This window comes from Phacochoerus africanus, chromosome 14 (assembly GCF_016906955.1).
Source record: "Phacochoerus africanus isolate WHEZ1 chromosome 14, ROS_Pafr_v1, whole genome shotgun sequence".
Classification (NCBI taxonomy): domain Eukaryota; kingdom Metazoa; phylum Chordata; class Mammalia; order Artiodactyla; family Suidae; genus Phacochoerus; species Phacochoerus africanus.
The window spans coordinates 59444483-59461677 of record NC_062557.1 but is presented as its reverse complement, the minus strand read 5'-3'; the positions used below and the strand labels follow the sequence as shown (position 1 = coordinate 59461677).

At 46.6% G+C, this 17195-nt stretch overlaps 1 protein-coding gene across 1 annotated transcript in view; it reads left to right on the top strand.

Moving 5' to 3' along the window:
- Positions 1–1913: 1913 nt before the first annotated feature.
- Positions 1914–17195, top strand: part of LOC125113773 (multidrug and toxin extrusion protein 1-like) — an 83597-nt gene continuing 68315 nt past the window's right edge. Inside the window, exons 1-2 of the mRNA XM_047756697.1 lie at positions 1914–2015; positions 2103–2227. The gene's annotated coding sequence lies outside the window, so the exon portion shown is untranslated. The remainder of the gene's footprint in view (positions 2016–2102; positions 2228–17195) is intronic.

The window sequence follows — 17195 nt, the reverse complement described above, 5'->3', positions numbered from 1 at the left end:
CTTTCCCAACATCATTTGCCAGAGACTGTCTTTTTCTCTTTGTATGTTTTTGCCCTCTTGGTTGTAGATTAATTGACCATAGATGTGTGGGTTTATTTCTGGACTCTTTACTCTTTCATTGATCCGCATGTCTGTTTTTGTGCCAATACCATGCTGTTTTGATAACGGTAGCTTTGTAGTACTGTCTGAATTCTGGGAGGGATATGCCTCCTGCGTTGTTCTTTTTCTTCAGGATTGCTGTGGCAATTCTTGGTCTTTTGTGCTTCCATGTGCTTTGAAGGATCATTCTAATTTTGTGAAGAATGTCATGGGTCATTTGATAGGGATTGCATTAAATCTGTACATTGCTTTGAGTAGTATGTCCGTTTTCAGTACAAGAGCATGGGATACCTTTCTGTTTCTTTGAATTCTTTTTAATTGCCTTTATTTAATTGCCAAGTTTTTCACCTCCTTGTTCAGATTTATTCCTAGGTATTTAATTTTGGGGGGGATGCAATTTTAAAAGGTACTGCTTTTTCATATTCCCCATTTCTATTTTTAAATGTTTTAATTATTTTTTTAGGGCCACACCTGCAGCATATGGAATTTCCTGGGCTAAGGGTTGAATCAGAGCTGCAGCTGCCAGCCTATGCCACAGCCACAGCAATGCCAGATCCAAGCCATGTCTGCAACCTACACTACAGCTCACAGCAACACTGGATCTTTAACCCACTGAGCAGAGCCAGGGGTTCAGCCCACATCCATGAGCGGGTTTGTTATGGCTAAGCCACAGCAAGAACTCCCATATTCCTTTTTCATGTAAGTATACAGAAATGCAATTAGATTTTTGAATGTCAATCTTATATCCTGCTACCTTGCTGAACTCATTTATTAGTTCAAGTAGATTTTGTGTGCAGTCCTTAGCGTTTTCTAGGTATAATATCATGTCATCTGCATATAGTGACAGTTTTACCTCTTCCCTTCCAATTTGGATACCTTTTATTTCTTTTTCTTGTCTGAGTGCTGTGGCTAGCACGTCCAATCCTATGCTGAATAGAAGAGGTGAGCGCGGGCATTCTTGTTCTTTGACTTGAGGTCTTGGGGCTTCCAGGGAGAGCAGCCCTTTTTGGTCTTGAACCTGATTATGAGAGAAGCCAGCACGGGAGTCCTGTGCCCGCAGGATGTGGACTCAGACCCAAGGTCATGGACTCGCCAAACAGGAGTCTGTAGGTTCAGAGGGGATGGTGGTACTGCTGGAAGGGCTGCTCCAGGCTTCCCACATGCTAGATGGCGTGTGAAGCTTCCAGAATTGGACACATCCACCCCACTGTCTGGAAGGCTCGGGGGCCGGGGTGTGCGCAGCTCAATTCCTGAATGACAGTGGACATCAGGCCAGCTGGACATATGGCAAAACCTCGGCACGAAACCTCCCACCTTCGCAGGCCTCAGTTCCATGGAATCCATGACCACCAGCTCCCTGGCAAAGCGGGCCCAGGAAATGTCCTGGCCTTGCCTGGCAGCAGGCTGCAAAGATTCCACCGACAAGCAGCACGGCTCTGGTACACGGTGGACGCTGCCACCTGTGTGGTGACTCTAGGGTCCATCTTGGACAGTCAACCCACATGGTTCTGCAATGACACCTGCAACCAGGCAGGCAGGAGGTGGCGCGGGAGCTGTTTTGTTAGCTGATGGCCAGTGTCTGGTTGAATTTATTTCAGCCTCTTTCTCAACCTCTTTTTCCATTTCCTTTCATGAGGTTTTTTTTGTTTTTTGTTTTTTTGCAAATGAACAGCAGTTACTGTATCACAAGGGGAACCGCAACATTTCGGCAGGGCTTCTGTGGCTGTGTCAGCAAATCCGCCCCCCTTAGAAACCCACGTGGATGCCCCCATGTCCCAATGCACTGGCTGTAAAGCCCCTGACAGCTCAGCTCTCCACTAATGAAGAACTGCAAGATAGTTCATTTCCCGCCGCTGCCAAGAATCCCCTGGTTTTCCACATTTGCCCTGCTGCCTAACAGCCCTGAACAGATGTTTGTATGTCTGGAGATTTAAGTCCTGGACTGAGAGTGGTGGTCCCAGAAATGCTGGCAGTTAACTGGGTTTGTGCTTATTTCATTCCAGGCAGGACCTAAGCTTCCAGGATTCCAGGGGCACCCATCGTGGCACGGGAAGTCTCAGCCATTCTCATCCCGCACGTGACCCAGCAGGGACCGTAATCGAATCTGAACACGGGGCCGCAACATCAGGTGAGTCAGGCTGTGTCTGGTGTCTTCCTCAGCTGCTGTTGTGTCGCCCGTCTGGCTGCTGACCTGGGTCATCACCCTGATGACGCTGGTCCCACAGTGAGCCGCACAGAGCGGGGTCCCACGCACTTGAGAGAGGGTTTTCATGACACGTGGGGCATGCAGATAAGTCCCATGACCCAAAGAGGTCTTGAGCCCTTTCAACACGTGCGTCTGCTGCTGCAGCTCTGAGGATAAATCCAGAAGCCCTGGGAAGCAGGCTGGGGCCTAGAGTCTGAGGCTGCCTTTGTTTTCCTAGCAAATCATGTGGAATTTTTTTTTGCTTCAATATGTGGACTCCTCAGAGCTTGGGGAGAGATTCCAGGCAAACGCAACCATTCAGAAGCTTCTTCAGGTTCTACGGATCGAATCTGAGGGTTTAGACTCTTATCAATCAATTGGTCCTTTTGAGGTTTTTCGCCTTTGCCTGCAAAAGCTGGAATCCACTATGGAAAATCTACAAATTCCCCCACTTGTCTAAGTTCCTCCTCTGCCGGAGGGCGTTTCATCTGCAAAGGTGGCCAACTCCTAGAGGCCAGCACTCTGTGGTCTTCCCTGGCAGCTGCCCTGAGTATTTGACCTCAGACTGGCGATCCTGCAGTGTGTCTAGTGAGGTCTGGGTCTCTGCCGGGCGGGGGAGGAAATGTAATAAACTGGAGCATCAATTTCGTGTGACTGTTTAGTTTCCAAGGCTGCCAGTAAATCATCTACATATTGAATAATTTCGGATTCTCCCACAGGGCAGATTTTCCTAAGCTGTGCTGTCAGAGTCTAGACAAAATACTGGGAGTTCCGAAAAATGTTGGGAACTGTTCGCTATAAATGCTGAACTCCTTCATAGGTAGAAAGCCAATGAAAATGTGGACCCATGAGTTAGAGGGACAGAAAAAAAAAAAAAAAAAGGAAAAAGCAGAACGCAGGTTGACTGCAGAGAACAAGTTTGCAGGTGACAGAATTGACATCAGAAAGAGCTGCAGAATTAAAGGGATGAGGCAGCAGAGAGCACAACAGTGAACCCCGTGACCTCTCTGAGACCTGCTACGGATCTGCACAGTGGCCAAACTTCTCTCCAAAATGTACCTCCCCTGCTGACAGGGCGTTGGGAGTATGACAGCACGAGTGTCTTATTAAAAATTATCCCTGTTTCTCTGAATTTTTTAAATAACCGGTTTGATTTCCTCGAATTGGGCCCTTGGCAAAGCATAGGGTTTACACATGGCCTTGGGGTCCCACCCCCGACTCCCTGGGGAGCAGTTTTTATTGGTCCTTTATCTTCGGTTAAACCAGCATCATTATTCCTGGGGGCCCAAGAGGTGCATGGGCCTGCCTCGGCCAGGACGCTTTTCCAGCATGGGTGCCACCACCCCACCCACTGCTCTTTTCTGTCCCAGGCACTGGGTGACCAGGTCAGGCTCTGTGACATTCTCACCCATCCAGACTAGGGCAGCAGGGGGGGCTCTCCCCATGGATTTGTACAAGAAACCTGTAAAGAAAGCAAGACTGTCTTTCCTCTGTCAGAGGACCTGACTGCGTGGGGAACCCTGAGAAAGACAGACTGTTGAAAGAATTCTATTGTTGTTGGATGGAGTTGTTTTAACATGTTAATTAGGTCAATGTTGATAGTGTTGCCAAGTGTGTATCTCAACTGATTTTGAACCTACTGGGTTATCGGATACCGAGAGGGGAAGGCTGAACCGCTAGCTCTCGGGTGGACCTGTCTCTGCCTCCCTGCTTCCTGAATTTTGAAGTTCTGCTCTCTAGGTGCGTCCATTATAGAAATGTTCGGTCGTCTTCTGAATGCAGCGTGATAGCGTTTTTATCTGTAACTCTGGTTATCGTCCTTTTGAATCCCCTTTGTCTGACATTAATAGCTCCTCTAGGAGTTCCCTGGTGGCCTAGTTGATAAGGATCCAGTGTTGTTGGTGCTGTGGATCAGGTCACTGCTGTGGCACAGGTTCGATCCCTGGCCCCGGGACTTCCACATGCCATGGGCATAGCCAAAAAATAAAAATAAAAAAAGCTACTCCAGCTGTGTTTGATTCAGTGGTTGCGTGGAATATCTTTCATCATTCCTGGACTTTTAAGTATCTCTGTCTTTATACTGAAAGTGATTTCTTAGGGGCAGCATATGTTTTGCTTTTTTCACACGTTCTCATAGTATCTGCCTTGTGTTTGCAGCATTTAGGTCATTTACGTTTAAAATAATTGTAATAGGATGTGTCTTCGTGTGATTTTTCTTTACGGTTCCTGTGGTTAGGGTGTGGTGAGCGTCTTGCATCTGTTCGTTCCCATCAGTTTGAAAAATTTCAGGACATTACTCTTCAAAGTTTTCTGCTCCAGGAGTTCCTGCTGGGGTGCAGTGGGTTAAGGATTTGACTGCAGTGACTCAGTTCTCTGCATAGGCATGAGTTTGATGATTGATCCCTGGCCTAGAGCAGTGGGCTAAAGGTCTGGCATGGCTGCAGCTGAGATGTGGGTCACAGCTCTGGCTCCGAGTCAGTTCCTGCCCTGGGAACTTCCACATGCTGAGTGTGCAGCCCTTAAAAAAAAAAAAAAAAAAAAAGGTTTGTGCTGCTCCCTCTTGTCCTTGGACTTGAAAGACTTGAGGGACTCATTGACACTGTCTCACAGGTCCTGGGTGTTCTTTTTCCCACTTTGTTCGTCCTTTGCCTGTCTTGTCTTCTCTCTTCTCGGCAATGTCTGCTCTGCTGTTATTAGTCTCAACTAGTCTGTCTTGTAATGTCTTCTTTCTGTCCTGGTCGTCTGCCTTCTTGAGCATCCATGGCATCCTTGTGAGAGCTGTCTCTATGTATTTGTCTTGTAATTGCGTAGTCTCTGTTGTTTCCGGATCTGATTCTACTGATACAATGTCTTTGTCTTTGTCTTGTAATTGCCTCTCTGTTGTTTCTGGATCTGATTCTACTGATACAATGTCTTTGTCTTGTAATGGCATCCTCTCTGTTGTTTCCGGATGTGATTCTACTGATACAATTTTCTCCTCCTTGTCACATCTTCCTGCTTCTTTTCCCGCCTATTGGTTTATTACAATTTAAATGTTTGTAAAATGTATACCATAAAATTGACCACCTTCATCATTTTTTTTCTTTTTGCCTTTTCTGGGGCTGCACGAGTGGCATATGGAGGTTCCCAGGCTAGGGGTCTAATCAGAGCTGTAGCTGTCAGCCTACACCCCAGCCTTAGCAACGTGGGATCCAAGCTGCATCTGTGACCCACACTGCAGCTCACGGCAATGCCGGATCCTCCACCTGCTGAACGAGGCCAGGGATCCAACCCGCAACCTCGTGGTTCCTAGTCGGAGTCATTAACCACTGCGCCACGACGGGAACTCCAGTGTACAGTTCGATGGCCTTAACTATAGTTAGCAGCCCTCTTGCACGACTGAAACTCTGTCCCCGTTAAACCCTAACTGCCCTCTCCCCATCTCTGAAGCCCCTGGAAGCCACCCTTCTACGCTGTGAGTCTGCCAGTTCTCGGACCCTCATACGAGTAGAGTCACACTGTACTTGTCCTTTTGTGACGGGCTGGCTTCCTGGGGCTTAACAACCCAGGCTTCATCCAGGTTGTAGCACGTTCGCAGTTCCCTTCCTTTCTGGGCCATGCCTGTTGATTTTCAGGTGGATGCTTTTGACATGATGAGAGTGACATTTTGGGGTTCAAGGTATCAATCCCAGTAAAAAGGTGTGGGATTTTCTGTGAATAAGTAGCTTGAAAGGGTCACACCGATCCCTGGTAGCTTTACTGTGTTCCCGAAAAAAATGCAACAGTCTGTCAAGGAAGGCAGTATCCAGCCTCATGAATTATGGGGTCTTTGCTGTGCTGGAGCGCGTCCCAGCAACGGGGCCTCTACAAGTTCCAGATCAGATTGCTGGGGTGGGGGGGGGGACACAACCTCAGGGGCACGGAGCAAGGTCCGTTTGAAATACCCATTTTGGTGTTGGTGATGCCTCAAGACACCATAAATGAAAAACACAGGTCCGGTCGACCGATCCCTCTTAGAATAAAGGATGCTTGTACTCCCAGTACAACGCAGGCTCCTCTAGGATGGTACTTCTCATGTTCACTTCACACTTACACTTGCCTCTCATGTTTTAACGTACCGAGTGTATTCTGAGTGCTCGTTAGAGCCATCCAGATGCTTAAAACCACCACCGCTCCAGTCAATCGTAAGTCTGAAAAAGACTATTCAGAAGGTCCCACATTGGGTCAGCAGCATCTCTGCAGCCCCCGATGCCTGGCCTGGCCCAGGGGGTTAAAGGATCCAGTGTTGCTGATTCCTGGCCTGGGAACTCCATCGGCCATGGGGTGGCCAGAAAGGAAAAAAGGAAAAAAAAAAAAAAAGAATATCCAGAAGCTTCTAAAACAAAATGAACACAAGTCATTAAAAAATAACTTTTAGAAGGGAGCATTGATTCCGTTTTTCATGCAAACGCCACAAGAAACAATTCCCACAAGGGAACTAAAACCACCAGGAAAAGTGGTTCAGCCTTGTGTCTAGCCTTCACACAAGGCATCAATGAGCCGCCTGTGTTCTGAAGGCCCCGCAGGCTAATCGAAATGCATTTGCTAAAGCAGACGCCGAGGATCAGGTAGCCCTTGAGTTGCCCTTAGCTTATCCAGAATTTTTTTTTTCAGATTTTTTTCCATTATAAGTTATTACAAGATGTTGAATAGAGTTCCTTGTGCTATCTGGTAGGTCTCTGTTGTTTATTTTATTTTTATTTTTATCTGTCTTTTTGCCTTTTCTAGGGCCGCTCTCGTGGCATATGGAGGTACCCAGGCTAGGGGTCAAATCGGAGCTATAGCCACCAGCCTACGCCAGAGCCACAGCAACGCGGGATCTGAGCCGTGTCTGCGACCTACACCACAGCTCACGGCCACGCCGGATCCTTCACCCACTGAGCAAGGCCAGGGATCGAACCCGCAACCTCATGGTTCCTAGTCGGATTCGTTCACCACTGCGCCACGACGGGAACTCCTGTTGTTTATTTTATATATCGCAGTGTGCATCTGTGAATCCCAAACTCCTAGTTTATCCTTCTCCCACCTTCCCCCTTTGGTGACCATAACTTTGTTCTCTATGTCTGTGAGTCTATTTCTGTTTCGTAGGTAAGTTCATGTGTGTCATTTTAAAAACTCCACATATAAATGACAGGATGTTTGTCTTTGTCCTTGGCTTATTTCACTTCCTATGATCCTCTCTAGGTCCACCCATCCATGTTGCTGCAGATGGCAGTATTTCATTCTTTTTTATGGCTGAGTAGTATTCCATTCACCTGTTGATGTGTTATTTCTGTGTCTAGTGCTGCTCTGAACATCGGGGTGCATATATCCTTTCAAACTTTTTTTCTTTTTTTCTGCGTATGTAACCAGGGTGGGATTGTCGGATCATATGGCAACTCGACTTTTATTGTATTTTTTTTAAGGAACCACTGCTACACCACTCTCCACAGTAGTTGCACCAGTTTACTTTCATACCAACAGTGTAGGACGGTTGTCTTTTCTCTCCACCTTCCCTGGCATTTATTATTTGTAAACTTTTTGATGATGGCCGTTCTGGTGTGCGGTTTCAATTTCTATGTCTGTAATAACGAGCAGTGTTGAAGATCTTGGCATGTGCCTGCTGGCCATCTGTGTGCCTTCTTTGGAGAAACGCCTCTTTCTTTTTTTTTATTGGACTCTTTTTTGATGTTGAGCTGTGTGAGCTGTTGATAGGTATTAGATGTTAACCCCTTGCCAGGCGCATCCTGTGCAAATATCTCCACCCATTCGGTAGGTTTTGTCCATGGTTTCCTTTGCTGTGCATACGTGTTCGGTGCAGAGTTTTAAAAGCTACTGCAAGCCATTGTCACATGGCACGTTTCAACAGTGCATCCTGCCCAGAAAGGAAAGGGATTAACCTGGAAGCAACGAAAGAGCACGTGTAGTACATGCATCTCTGTTCTAAGTCCACTGTCTTCACCAGGGTGAAAATCACGACATCGTGGATGAATGGTCTGTGGCCTGATGACATCCATCTTTAGCCAGAAGAGGCACTGAGAGGGGGGGAAAAGCAGGCCCGGACATCTGGAACTGATCTGATCCTCGCAGCTGGATCTCGGCACCGTCACGAGCTGTCTGAGGCTCACGGCCAGGCCGTTGTGTGCCGTTGGCCCCCAAACCCTCGCAGGCTGTCCACCTCCGAGGTTGCCGAGGCTACTCAGAGACCAGGGTGAAATGAAACGAGATGAGGCCACTGCGTAATCTTGTCTAAGAGCAGCCACAAAGAAGGGGACCCTCAAAGCACCCAGGCATGGAACTGTCCCCAGCTTCCTGGTGCTGGTCCCTCCAGAGCAAATCCCGGCCTCTCTAGATGCTCCACCAAAGCCCCTGCCCAGTGCTCAAAGCCTGTGCCGGATTCTCCCCTCCACTGAGGCCGCCTTGCTGCCCACGGTCCATGTCCACCTTCCCTCTCGCCCGTGAGAGGCCGACACGGTCATTCACACACGTTCCTGGTGCGCCGACTGCAGGGCGAGTGGACGCGCCCACGAGTGCCCGTCCATGGGGCAGGTGTGCCGGGCTCTGCCACTTTGCTGCTGTGCTCCCTCGTCCCGCCACGGCCACTCCCCGGGCCCCCGGCCCCCCCGTGCAGATCACAGGAACATTCTATCTCAAAGGGGGCTTGTGGCGGAGTGAGAAGAGGCCCTCGACTGGAGCACGATGGAAGCGAACATGCGAAAAAGATGCGTGTATATGTACAGGTGTATATATGCCTGGGTCACTTTGCTGTGCGGCAGAGGTTGGCACAGCATTGTAGATCAACTATAATTTAAAAAACCATTTTTTTTTTTAGTGAAGAAAAGTGGCCCCAGAAGTAACAAAAGGTAACAGTGACATTACAGCTTTCGCCTGTCACTGCTCCCACGTGTCACTGCTCTCGCCTGTCGCTGTCCTGCATGATTCCAACCACAGCTCAGTCAAGGTCACCTGTCTTCCCAGGGGACCAAACAAGTCCAGGCGCAGTAAGAGGCCTGTGGCCGGCCAGGACCCCGGCCGAGGTGCCCACAGTCTCCTCGGGGTGGCGGGCAGTGTGGTCCAGGCAGAGGGGAAAGGCAGGCTGTGCTGGCCATGGGCCCGGGCAGCTCAGGCAAAGCTCCTCAAAGGGCAGGGCCCCGAGGTCCAGAGCCAGCACCGTGGCTCCCCAGGCCCCCCCAGGTGGGCCACGTTGGCTCAGGGAAGACCCATCCTCTAGGTGTGCACGGCGCCCGCAGGCAGGCACCCAACACAGCCTCCCCACCTGGGGTCTACCAGTGATTTCCCAGCTCCACCAAAGGGTAGAGTGTTTTCTAAAGGAACAGGTGGTCAGACCCCACCTTGCGCTTGGGGCTGAACCCCGTCTCTGGCCCATCCTCCCCGTGGCAGAAGGGAGGGGGGTTGCAACAGGTCTCCTCCCTCCCAACCCCACGTCCTCCACCCAGATCCGGGGCGGGGGGAGGGGGGGAGCTGCACATTTTAATTCACCCACACGTGTACATTGGTTTCAGTGAAAAGATTAATCTATTGGTTGTTACCGTGATAAGGATACATAACACGCAATGTACCCTTCGGACTATTTTTCAGCGCACAGCTCTGTGGCATTGAGTACAGTTTGTGCCGCTGTGCAACCATCGCCACCACCCATCTCAGAACTTTCTCCTTCTCCTGAACTAGAACTCTGTCCCATTAGACATTCCCTCCCATCCGACTCCCCTAGCCTGGCACCTCTGTTCTACTTTATAAATCAACTATACTCTAATTAAAAAAAATAATGTGCCAATTTCTGCTGTACAGCAAAGCGACCCAGCCATACGCACGCGCGCGTGAACACACACACACACACACACACTCCCTTTCTCATATTATCTTCCATCCTGTTCTATCCCAAGAGACTGGATCGAGTTCCCTGTGCCACACAGCAGGACCTCATTGCTTATCCATTCTAAATGTCATCGTGTGCCTCTCCTAACCCCAAACTCCCCGTCCATCCTGTTCTCTCCCCCCTCCTCCTTGGCCACCACAAGTCAAGTCTGCTCTCCATGTCTGTGAGTCTGTTTCTGTTTTGTAGGTTCATTTGTGCCATATTTTAGATTCTGCATATAAGCACAACGTATGGTATTTGTCTTTCTCTTTCTGACTTCATTTCGTGTGAGAATCTTTAGGCGCATCCATGTTGCCACAGATGGCATTATTTTGTTCCTTTTGATGGCTGAGTAGTATTCCATTGTGTGTATGGACCACATCTTCTTTATCCACTCATCTGTCAATGGACATGTAGATTGCTTCCATGTCTTGGCTGTTGTGAATAGTGCTTCTGTGAACATATGGGTGCCTGTGTCGTTTTGAACTGTAGTTCTGTCTGGATACATGTCCAGGAGTGGGATTGTCAGATCACGTGGTGGTTCTATGTTTAATTTCCTGAGGACCCTCCGCACTGTTTCCGTAGTGGTTGTACCTCTATTCTGCTTCCTATAAGTCTGACTATTGAGATCTGTCACTTAAGTGGAATCACAGCGTTTATCTTTTTGTGACTGATTTGCATCACTTAGCATAATGTTTTCAAGGTTCACCCATGTTGTAACATGTGTCAGCATTTAATTCCTTTTTTATGGCCAAATAGTATTCTATTTGGTGTTTACACGATGTTTTATTTATTCATTCATCTTTTGATGACCTGTGGGTTATTTCCACCTTTTGGTTATTGCGAATAATGCTGCTGTGAACATAGATAAACAGATACGTTGTTGGAGTGCCTGCTTTCAATTCTTCTGGGTATACATACTCAAAAATGGAATTTCTGCGTCGTGTGTTAATTTCACATTTAGTGTTTTGAAGAACCCCCAGGCTGTCTTCCATAGTGGCTGCAGTATTCCGCATTCTCACTCTCCGTGCGTAAGGGCTTTGATTTTTTCCACCTCCTTACCAACACTTGTTGTTTTCTATTTTTGTTTAATTTTTAAAATTAAAACAAATTTGTTTTTAGGGCTGCACCCACAGCATTGGGAGGTTCCCAGGCTAGGGGTCAAATCGGAGCTGTAGCTGCCGGGCTGCACCACAGCCCCGCCAGATCCGAGTTGTGTCTGTGGTCTACACCACAGCTCACGGCATCATCGGCTCACTGAGCAAGGCCAGGGATCAAACCTGCATCCTCACGGTTGCCAGTCGGATTCATTTCTGTTGAGCCACGACAGGAACTCCACAAAATTAATACAAAATTGTTGGCTACACCTATGGCATACCAAAGTTCCCAGGCCAGGGACTGAACCCAAGCCATGGCAGTGACAATACCAGCTCCTTAACTGCTAGGCCACCGGGGAATAATAGCTGTCCTGGAGTTCCCTTGTGGTGAAGTGGATTAAGGATTTGGTGTTGTGACTGCCGCAGCCTGGGTTGCTGCTGTGGCATGGCTGTGGCCAAAAAAAAAAAAAAAAAATAGCCATCCTAATGGGTGTGAGGTCGTATTTCATTGTGGTTTTGATTTGCGTTGTCCCAGCGACTGAGCATACTGAGCATCATTCATGGCTTATTGGCTATTTGTGTATCTTCTCCAGAGAAATGTCTATCTACCCCCCTCCCTTCTTAAAATTGGATTGTTTGTATTTATCTTGTTGAGTTGTAAGAGTTCTTAATATACTCTGGATACTAGACTTTTATCAAATATAATTTGCAATTTTTTTTCCTCATCTGTAGGTTGTCCTTTTATTTTCTTAATGGTGTCCTTGGCACAGAAGTTTTTAATTTTTATGGCATCCAATTTGTCTATTTTTCTTTTGCTGCTTATGCTTTTGGTGTTATATATAAAAACCCATTGCCAAATCCAAAGTCATGATGATTTATCCCCAAGTTTTCTTCTAAGAACTTTATGGTTTCAGCTCTTTATATTTAGGTCATTGATTCAAAAATTAGTTTGTAGGAGTTCCGGTTGTGGCTCAGCAGGCTAAGAACCCAAGTAGGATCCATGAGGACATGGGTTCAGTCCCTGGCCTTGCTCAGTGGGTTAAGGATCCGGGACTGCTGTGAGCTGTGGTGTCATTTGCAGATGCCGCTCTGATCTGGTGTGGCTGTGGCACAGGCTGGCAGCTGTAGCTCCAATTCGACTGCTGGCTTGGGAATTTCCACATGCTGCAGGTATGGCCTTAAAAAGCAACAAATTTTTTTTGGAATTCAGTTAAGAAAGGAGATGAAATAGGCATTTACATCAATTTTTTTTTGTCTTTTGTTGTTGTTGTTGTTGTTGCTATTTCTTGGGCCGCTCCCGCGGCATATGGAGGTTCCCAGGCTAGGGATTGAATTGGAGCTGTAGCCACCAGCCTACGCCAGAGCCACAGCAACGCGGGATCCGAGCCGCGTCTGCAACCTACACCACAGCTCACAGCAACGCCGGATCATTAACCCACTGGGCAAGGGCAGGGACCGAACCCGCAACCTCATGGTTCCTAGTCGGATTCGTTAACCTCTGCGCCACGACGGGAACTCCTACATCAATTTTTATAATCACAAATCATCTCTCCACATTCCCTCTCTTCTTTTTTTTTTTTTTCTGTTTTTGTGTGTGTCTTTGTGTGTGTGTGTTTGTGTGTGTGTGTGTGTGTGTGCTTGTGTGTGTGTATGTATGAATTTCCATCTGGGTTCAGTTGCTTTCAGCCTGAAAAACATTCTTTAGTATATTTTAAAGGTGGATCTACTAGCAATGATTCATTTTTAATTTTTCCAAGGATGTTTTTTCTTCTTAAAAGATGCTTTTACTAGATAGAAAGATTCTTGGTTGACAGTTATTTTTCCTTTGAGCATTATTCTGATGAAAAATTGTTTCTAATGAAATGTCATATCAGGGTTCCCTCGTATGTGCCAAGTCATTTTTCTCTGGCTGTTTTCAAGATTTTCTCTTGGTCTTTTGGTATTTTTACTATGATGTGTCTGGGTGTGGATCTCATTGTATTTATTCTTTTTGGAGTTCCTTCATCTTATCGGATATGTAGCTTAATGTTTTTCAGGAAATTTGGGCAGTTTTCTGTCCTTTTTCAAGGACAATTTGGTTGGGTGTAGAATTCTCAGATGACAGTTTTTCCCCCCCGTACTTTAAATTTGTCATCTCACTGCCTTCTGGCCTCCAGGATTGCTGCTGAGAAATGACTGATAGTCATGCTGAGGATTGCTAGGGCCTGAGGGTTCCTAATTTGCCATTTTGCTGATGCACATAGACTTTTTTTCCCCCCACTGTACAGCAAGGGGATCAAGTTATCATTACATGTATACATTACAATTACATTTTTTTCCCCACCCTTTGTTCTGTTGCAACATGAGTATCTAGACAAAGTTCTCAATGCTATTCAGCAGGATCTCCTTGTAAATCTATTCTAAGTTGTGTCTGATAACCCCAAGCTCCCGATCCCTCCCACTCCCTCCCCCTCCCATCAGGCAGCCACAAGTCTCTTCTCCAAGTCCATGATTTTGTCTTCTGAGGAGATGTTCATTTGTGCTGGATATTAGATTCCAGTTATAAGTGATATCGTATGGTATTTGTCTTTGTCTTTCTGGCTCATTTCACTCAGTATGAGATTCTCTAGTTCCATCCATGTTGCTGCAAATGGCATTATGCCATTCTTTTTTATGGCTGAGTAGTATTCCATTGTGTATATATACCACATCTTCCGAATCCAATCATCTGTTGATGGACATTTGGGTTGTTTCCATGTCCTGGCTATTGTGAATAGTGCTGCAATGAACATGTGGGTGCATGTGTCTCTTTTAAGTAGAGTTTTGTCCGGATAGATGCCCAAGAGTGGGATTGAGGGGTCATATGGAAGTTCTATGTATAGATTTCTAAGGTATCTCCAAACTGTTCTCCATAGTGGCTGTACCAGTTTACATTCCCACAAACAGTGCAGGAGGGTTCCCTTTTCTCTACAGCCCCTCCAGCGCTTGTTATTTGTGGATTTATTAATGATGGCCATTCTGACTGGTGTGAGGTGGTATCTCATGGTAGTTTTGATTTGCATTTCTCTTATAATCAGTGATGTTGAGCATTTTTTCATGCGTTTGCTGGCCAACTGTATATCTTCTTTGGAGAAATGTATATTCAGGTCTTTTGCCCATTTTTCCATTGATTGATTGGCTTTTTTGCTGCTGGGTTGTATAAGTTGTTTATATATTCTAGAGATGAAGCCCTTGTCGGTTGCATCATTTGAAACTATTTTCTCCCATTCTGTAAGTTGTCTTTTTGTTTTCTTTTTGGTTTCCTTTGCTGTGCAAAAGCTTTTCAGTTTGATGAGGTCCCATGGGTTTATTTTTGCTCTAATTTCTATTGCTTTGGGAGACTGACCTGAGAAAATATTCATGATGTTGATGTCAGAGAGTGTTTTGCCTATGTTTTCTTCTAGGAGTTTGATGGTGTCTTGTCTTACATTTAAGTCTTTCAGCCATTTGGAGTTTATTTTTGTGCATGGTGTGAGGGTGTGTTCTAGTCTCATTGCTTTGCATGCAGCTGTCCAGGTTTCCCAGCAATGCTTGCTGAATAGACTTTCTTGTTCCCATTTTATGTTCTTGCCTCCCTTGTCAAAGATTAATTGACCATAGGTGTCAGGGTTGATGCACATATACTTTAAAACACAGTGTTTTAGTGTGTATGCACAGGGACAAACACAGGGCTTGACGGGACATCACTCTTCTGGATCAGTGATGCCCCATCTCTGTGTCCCTAAGGAATGGAAGCCACCCTCCACACAGAGACATCTCAGCACTGAAGCAGCCACTCACCTGGTTCCCTAGGGCACAGTGTTTCCACATATCTCACTCGCAAGAACATGCATGACATGTCCTGAAAGTAGGGTCTCACAGAGAGAGAAAAATCCCTCCAAAATCCATGACCACAGTGAGCTAAATACACTTCCTTCCAGAGTCATTACTGGGCAGTGTCCGTGCAGAACAGTATAAGATCAACACACAAAAACGAGTTCTATTTATACATGATAACAATGAGTAAAACCAAAAAGGAAATTAAGAGAACAATTGCACTTAAAATAGCATCCTAAAAGAATGAAATGCTTAGGAGTAAATTGAACCAAGGCAGTTTAATACTCATACTCCTAAAAACACCGGGATTGCTGAAAGGTCTAAATAATTGGAAAGACATCCTGTGTTAATGGACTGAATATTGTTAGGGTGATATTATTCCCTAGTGAATTATTTATTCAAGGCAACCTCTCTCAAAACCCCATCAGCTTTGTTTTGCAAAAAATGGAAAGTCTGACCCTAAAATTTGCATAGATCCCTGTTTTCTGGCCTCATAGGGCTCAGGTTGTCCTTACTGCTAATGTTTGAACAACTGTCAAATAGCTGGTGCGTGATGATTGTGGAGGATAATGAGAGCAGGGGGGTATACAGTTTGGCTCCTGGTACAAGCAGAATAAAACATCACTCAAAAAAGAAAAAGGAGAAAATATGCGTGAAGAGTGAGGTGATGAACACGTCAGTGTGAGGGACGACGTGGACCTGCTCGCCAGGGGAGCTGGTGAAAATTATAAAAGCACAACCATTTAAAGTCTCTAGAGCCGTCTGGGGGCATAGACAAAATGAAGAAATAGTTATTCAAGAAGATCGACTAGAGGTCAGTAAGCATGCCAAGAGTTGGTAGTCTTTGAATCAAAACCCACCCATCCTCCCCACTCAGCTCCGTGAGGCTGGGGGCAGCACAGGGCTCCCTTTCACTCCCGTTTCCACAAGAAGGTCTATCATCCCAGGAAGGGCAGGGCTCCAGCGTTTCTCAGCTACCTGCCCTCAGCTACCTGCCGTGGACGCTATGTTCTGTGCAAGTGCGGCCACGAGGTGGGGGTCCCTTCCTCCACAGGCCCTACTGGTGGGACAGGGTCTCTACCCTGGGTTCACCGCCATCAGGAACACCGAGGTCCTGACTGCCATCGTCTGAGTTTGTAGGCTGGTGCTTCCACACCCGGAGAGACAAGCCAAGAAGAGCTGTGTCAACTGCCCACCCCTCCCACTGGGTGCCCAGCTTCTCTTGGGCTGATAGCACTCAGAAGGGAGCCATTTCAGTCATCCTCAGGCCCAGACTCTGGCTCAAGAGATTTTTGCCCAGGGCAGATGCAGGCCACAAAGCAGATATAGTCTCAGCTCTTCCCAGAGGAACTGACCTCATTTTCAGTAGAGCATGGAGAAGTTCAAGCCTAAGGGAGCTCTCAGCACTGGAGGATGTGGTGAAAGGCAGTTAGAAGGAGATTGGTGGGATCACTGGACACATTAGCTAACTGCAGGCTGCGTGGTTTGCCCAAAAATCAGGAAGGGAGATAGCTGATCTCAAACACTCTGCAAATATCCCTTCAAAGGAGTGGGAACTTTATGAGTTTAGGCTGTGGGGCAATTTGTGACCCCAGGGTATTGTTGAAGCAATAGAAGAATCAGCACATAATTAGTGGTGTGTAACAGCTGGATGCAGTCAGGGAAAGAGAGAGTCAAAGAGAGTCCTGCCCGAACCAGTGTCATTCCAAGATGACAGCATGCACATCTGAGGCTGTGCCCCCAAGAACCTTATAAGCTTAATGCTGCAGGCTTGGAAATAGACTAAAATAATCCATCTAATCACTAAACAAATTTAAAAGTCCAGAAGGAGGACCAGGACCCAGAGCTGCTATCACATATCCTCCAAAATGTTCAATGTCCAACAGAAGAAAGATGAGACATGCAAATAAACTGGAAAGTATGACCCACTCACCAGAAGAAGGAAGAAAAAGCAGACACAGAAACTGACAGTGAATGAGACCAGATGTTGGTTTTAGCAGACAAAGCCTTCAAAATAACCATTATACATAAGTTCAGAGAATAAAGGAAGGCATGATGACAGTGCTGCATCACATAGAAAATAAAAACAAAGATAGAAATTGTTTTA